We start from the raw sequence: 6,102 nt of genomic DNA on the forward strand, positions 1-6,102 counted from the left end.
TCCTGGCCGTGTTCTAGGAGTGGAGTTGCTGACTCATATTAAGCGTCTGTTTACTAATTTGACGGTGGACATTTGTAGAATGGCAGTCAGAGCTAAGACGAGCGCAGCCTCTGAGTGTGAACCCTACCAACATCTGATTGCTTAATTATGCAGCAGCCTAACAAGTGAGTTAACCAGTTTTATACAGATACAGCGAACGCGATGGTTAGCTAACACCAGTAAGTTCGCTAACAGTGGCGCTAGTTAATGGGATGCCATGGGAAGAATGCGTAGATACGTTTGGTTTATTTTCTGTTTCTTATGAACCATGGCAGATAATGAGCAGTTTCAGCCATGGTTTAACTTAAGGATAATGGAATGAAAGCACACTCTGTTAAAATCTCGACATAGCTGTTATAGCTGTGCTTTAAAGATAAAGTCTGGGAGAAAGATCTAGTGTATTGTTAAATTAACTGTAGTTTTCAGGCAAGTCACTGAACATTTTTATTCTATGAATTGACTATGATGTACACAGGTTCACTTCATCAGTTTTGTGACATTTAAGTCAGCAATGTTTTCAAATAATCACTGCCTGAAGAACACAAAGTATGAAAACATGTATTTAAAATAGTTTTAAATTTAGACCATCAATAAAATGGTTCTCCTAGTTCAGTCAGCTTTGTTTAAATATCCTTTCTGGAAAAAAATTTCAGCGAAGCTATATATTGCCTCTCCCCTCATTTGAAAAGTCACTTTAAAAGATCTGTTTAAGAGGGAAGTAAACAATACAGGTGTCACAAAACACAGCTCTGAAAGCAAGCTGTAAATAAAGCTAGGATGAGAATGAGAAGTCACTTATCCTTACTTACACCCCTTTCACTTCTTAATCACATTTCCCCCAAACCTGCCGGATTACATTAACCCTAAATCTCAAAGGCACTGAGTTCCCTTTACCCCCCAGTGTCTCGATCAGATGTAACCACAGAAAGTGTCAAACTACAAAATGGAGCATCAGACCTTTCTTGACAGCGTCTCGACCACTCACCCAAGGCCGCGCTGGCAGCCGGGATATGGTGGAGGGTGCAGGCCTCTGCCTGGTGACAACGCTTGAGTGTGGTGGGCACCGGCATTTATTTCCTATTGAGAAAAACAGTGATGATATTTCTTTTGAACTTGGTTCATATTCACAATGCCCCTCAAATTCTAATTCCTCAAGTGAGTTTTAGGCATACCCTTCTGAATTTTCATCCCTTTGTAATATCAAATGCATTGTATGATGTGGAGTTTTATTGACATTTGGTATAAAAATTATGTCCATGAAAAAACTTTAACGTGTTCAATAAATGTCATTTTAAAATACTACAACTGATTGTGCCTTTATATTGGATGTTGAACACTCCCAAAAGCAATCACTTAAAATCTGTTAGAAATATGCTTTATAAAAGGTCGCATTATAAATTACCTTAACAAACCAGAAGAGGTAGTTCAGTTTAATATCTAAGAAACTTTCAAATTTAGAATGAGTCATTCTTGTGAAATTCCAGTTTCTTGTTTGCTTTCAGCTTGGCCTTGGAGTTCAGCACCTGGTCCCAGCGTTCGGGAACACTCAGCTTGCTAGAACCTTTGAGTTTTAGTTTAATCCAGACTTTGCGTCAGGATGGTTAAGGCTAACGAAAGCGCCAAGTGCACTGATTCCTAGGGCCATTAAAGGATGTGAACGCCCTCCCCAAGCATAAAAGGTTTTTGTCGTACATATGTCTGTAATTGAGAGTTCAAAATATTTTGACATCTGGGATTATTAGATTAAAACATTTTTTAAAGTTCTAGCTCAAGACTGTGACACAGGAGACTCCTGAACTCACCTGTTTCCGTGGACTGAATGTACCGGTACACGTGGAGCAGTTCCCTCTGCACGAAATTCAGAAACTAGCTGAGCGGATGAGGAAACGCCCACATCGAAGTGGGTGGGGAAGGCCGGGCCGCACACAATTCTCAGCTCCTCCCTGAGGGGTGAAGGGTTCGGTCCACCTTTTAAGACTTCCACCTGAAGGATGTGCCTCCAAAGCTCTGAAAGCCAACAGGGCTTGTATCCATGACACCCACGAGACCACAGCTAAGCAGCAGTTTTTAATGGGCTTGCAAGGATTCACCACGGCTCCCCCGGGCTTGGTTCAGAGGCAGCGGAGATGAACCTCCATCCCCAGTCTTTCCCTGAAGGAGACCTCTGTGTGTGTCTCAGCTGCAGCCTGCGGGTCAGGCGTCTCGTTTAGCACACATCCACAGCCTGATGCTCCCTGGAGATGGTGAGGCCAGTGGGTGCTGCCTTCAGGTTCTCCCTCCAGCCCACTCCAGGTCGCCGGTATCTCCTTGGAAGAAGCATGCACACGTGTCTGGTGCCCTGGCTTTGGTGACCACTGCCCAGTGGTCCCTGGCTGTAGTGGCCACTGGGGCATGTGTTTGTGGGTCCCACAGGGCTGTAGCAGACAAACAGTTCTCAACCTTCTATCCACCCAGGACCCAGTGCAGAGGGAGCAGGCAGAAACACCCATCTCCCAGTCTATCTGAAAGAGGTCTCTGCATACTTTAAAAGCTGCTGTCTGAGGACCCAGCCACCAATCAGCCCGCACCTAGGTGCTCGCTGAGAACACACACACGCACGCACACACACACACACACACACACACACACACACACACACACACACACTCTCTCTCTCTCTCTCTCTCTCTCTCTCTCTCTCTCTTTCGCTCTCTCTCGCTCTCTCTCGCTCTCTCTCTGGAACACCGATAGGTCTTGGCAGATCTTCAACTCCTGAGGACCACTGAGAACAAAGATGACAGCCTAGTCAATCATGGCTATTTAAGAGACAACCAAGAACTCCGTGGGATGAATGACAAGGTTCATCTCCTACATGAGACCACCCATTCAAGACTGGGGAAAGTGGCTCTTTAATGCACAAAAACCAAGAGAGTCGGAAAATGGAGAGGAATGTTTTTCAAACAGAAGTACAAGATAAAACTCCAGAAACAGACCTTCATGAAATGGAGGTAAATGATTGGCCTAAGAGTTCAAAATAATAAAGATGCTCACCAAGGTTAGGAGAATAATGCATAAACGAAGTGAGAATTTCAACAACGAAATGGAGTACCAAACAAATCCCAGAGCTGAAGAAGACAGTAACTGAAATGAAAAATTCAATAGAGAGATTCGGTGGCAGAGCAGGTCATATGGAGGAAAGGATCAGCAAACAAAGTGGAATTCATCCCGTTAGAGCAAGAATAGAAAAGAGTGAAAAAGAGCAAAGATAGTGCCGAGAACTTAGGAGACACCAGCAGGCAGCCCAATATTTGTATTATAAGGGTCCCAGAAGGAAAAGAGAAAGGGGCAGAAAGCTTATTCAAAGTAACGATGGCTGAAATCTTCCCTCACTCAGAAGCCCAGAGAATTCCAAAGAAGATGAATCCGAAGAGAGCCACACTAAGACGCATTCTAATTGTCAAAAATTAAAGACAAGGAGAATCTTAAAAGCAGCAAGAGAAAAACAACTTGTTATATTCAAGAGGACTCCCATAAGATCATAGGTTGATTTTTAAGCAGAAACTTGGCAGGCCAGAAGGTGGCATGGTATATTCCAAGTGGTGAAAGAAAAACAGTTGCCAATGGAGAATACCCGGCAAAGTCGTTCTTCAGATAGTTTCCCAGAAGAGCAAGAGCTGAAGGTGTGCGTCACCACTAGACCAGCCTTACGAGAAATGTTAAAGGGACCTCTTTAAGCTGAAACAGGATGGTAGTAATAGGAAGACATAAAAGCATAAATCTCACTGGTAAAGGTAAATAGATAAATCCAGACTACTCTAATGTAATAGTGGTGGATAAATCACTTATAAATCTAGTATGAAGGTTAAAGACAAAAGTAGCGAAAATAACTACAATAATCTGTCAGTGGATATACATGATAAAAATAAATTTGTGACAAAAGGGAGAAGGAGTAAAAAGTATAGATCAATTCTCCAGGATCATGTCTCAGAACATAAGACAAGTATTAATAAATTTGAGAAGGCATAAATCAAACATCTTTTCAGACCACAGTGATACGAAACTCGAAATACAAGAAGAAAACTGAAAAATTCACAAAGTGTGACAGTGAGAAATGAAAATGGGAACACAACATACCAAAACTTAGGGATGTGTAGCAAAAGCAGTTCTAAGAAACTTACGGTAATAAATGCCTGCGTTAAAAAAGAAAGATCTCAAATTAACAACCTAACTTTCTAGGAACTAGAAAAAGAACAAACTAAGCCCAAAGTTAGGAGAAAGACAGTAAGATCAGCAGAATTAAGTGAAATTCTAAAAAGACAATTGGAAAGATCAACGAAGCTAAAAACTGGCTTTTGAAAAGATGGACAAACTTTTAGCTCCTCTTACCAGAATAAGCAAAAGAGCTTATTACACTAGCAAAATAAAATTTCATATAAATAAAATTAGAAATGAAAGAGAAGACATTACAACTGATACCAAAAAAATACTAAGGATCATAAGAGACTAATAAGTATATGCCAAAAATTGGACAAAGTAGAAGAAATGGATAAAGTCCTAGAAACAATCTATCAAGATTGAATCATGAAGAAATAGAAAATCTGAACATTCCAATTACTAGTAAGGGGACTGAACCAGTAACCAAAAAACTTCCTAACAGAAAAATCCAGGACCAGATCGTTTCACTGGTGAATTCAACCAAACATAGAAGAATTATTACCGATCCTTTTAAAACTCTTCCAAAACGTAGAAGAGGAACACTTCCAAACATTTTGAGGCTAGGCTAACCCTGAAACAAAAACCAGACAAGGACACTACAAGAAAAAGTTACAGGCCAATATCCCTGGTAAGCGTAGATATAAAAATGCTCAAAAAAATATTAGCCAGTTGAATTCAACAGTACATTAAAGGATCATACACCATGATTAAGTGGGATTTATTCTGGGGGTGCAAGGATGGTTTGACATCCACAAATCAATGTGATATCACATTAACAAAATGAAGGATAAAAATCATGATGATCTCAATAGACGCAGAAAATGCCTTTGACAAAATTCAACATTCATGATAAAAACTCAAAGTGTGTATAAAGGGAATGTACATTGACATAGGGCCACACTGGACAAGCCCACAGCTAACATACTCAAGAGTGATCAGGAATGAGACAAGGATGTCCTGTCTTGCCACTTTTATTCAAAATAGTATTGGAATTACTAGCCAGAGCAAGAAAGAAATATGTTATCCAAATTGGAAAGAAGTAAAATTGTCTCTGTTTGCAGATGACATTATATATTAAAAGCCCTAGACTCCACCAGAAAACTTTTAGAATAAATTCAGTAAAGTTGCAGGAAACAAAATCAGTATACAAAAATCAGTTGTGTTTCTAACTATTGGAAATATAAAACAATCCCATTCACAACTGCATCAAAAATAATAAAATGCCTAGGAAATTTAACCAAGGAGGAGAGAGAGCTGTACATTGACAACTATAAGACACTGATGAAAGAAAATGAAGACATAAATGGAAAGGTATTCCTTGCTCGTGGGTTGAAAAAATTAATATTAAAATATCCATACTACTCAAAGCAATCTACAGATTCAGTGCAGTCCCTATCAAAATTCCAATGTCTTCCTCAGAAATGGACCAAACAGTCCTAAAATTTGTATGGTACTGCAAAAGATCCCGAATAGCCAAAGCAATCTTGAGAAAGAACAATACTAGAGGCAACACATTTCCTGATTTCAAACTGTATAGCAAAGCTATAGCAATCAAAACAGTGTCGTATTGGCACAGAAACAGAGAATAGATCAATGGAACAAAATAGAGAGCCCAGAAATAAACCCATGCATATATGGTTAATTAACTTACGACAAAAGAGCCAAGAATATACAATGGGGAAAGGATAGTCTCTTCAACAAATGGTGTTTGGAAAACTGGACAGATACACACAAAAACAGAAAGGAAATGGACCACTCTCTATACCATATACAAAAATAAACTCAAAATGGATTAAAGATTTGAATGTAAGTCCTAAAACCATAAAAGTGCTAGAAGGAAGTATCGTGAGTAAGTTCCTTGACATTGGT

The sequence above is a fragment of the Pteropus vampyrus genome, unplaced genomic scaffold (assembly GCF_000151845.1).
Source record: "Pteropus vampyrus isolate Shadow unplaced genomic scaffold, Pvam_2.0 Scaffold292, whole genome shotgun sequence".
Taxonomy (NCBI): Eukaryota; Metazoa; Chordata; class Mammalia; order Chiroptera; family Pteropodidae; genus Pteropus; species Pteropus vampyrus.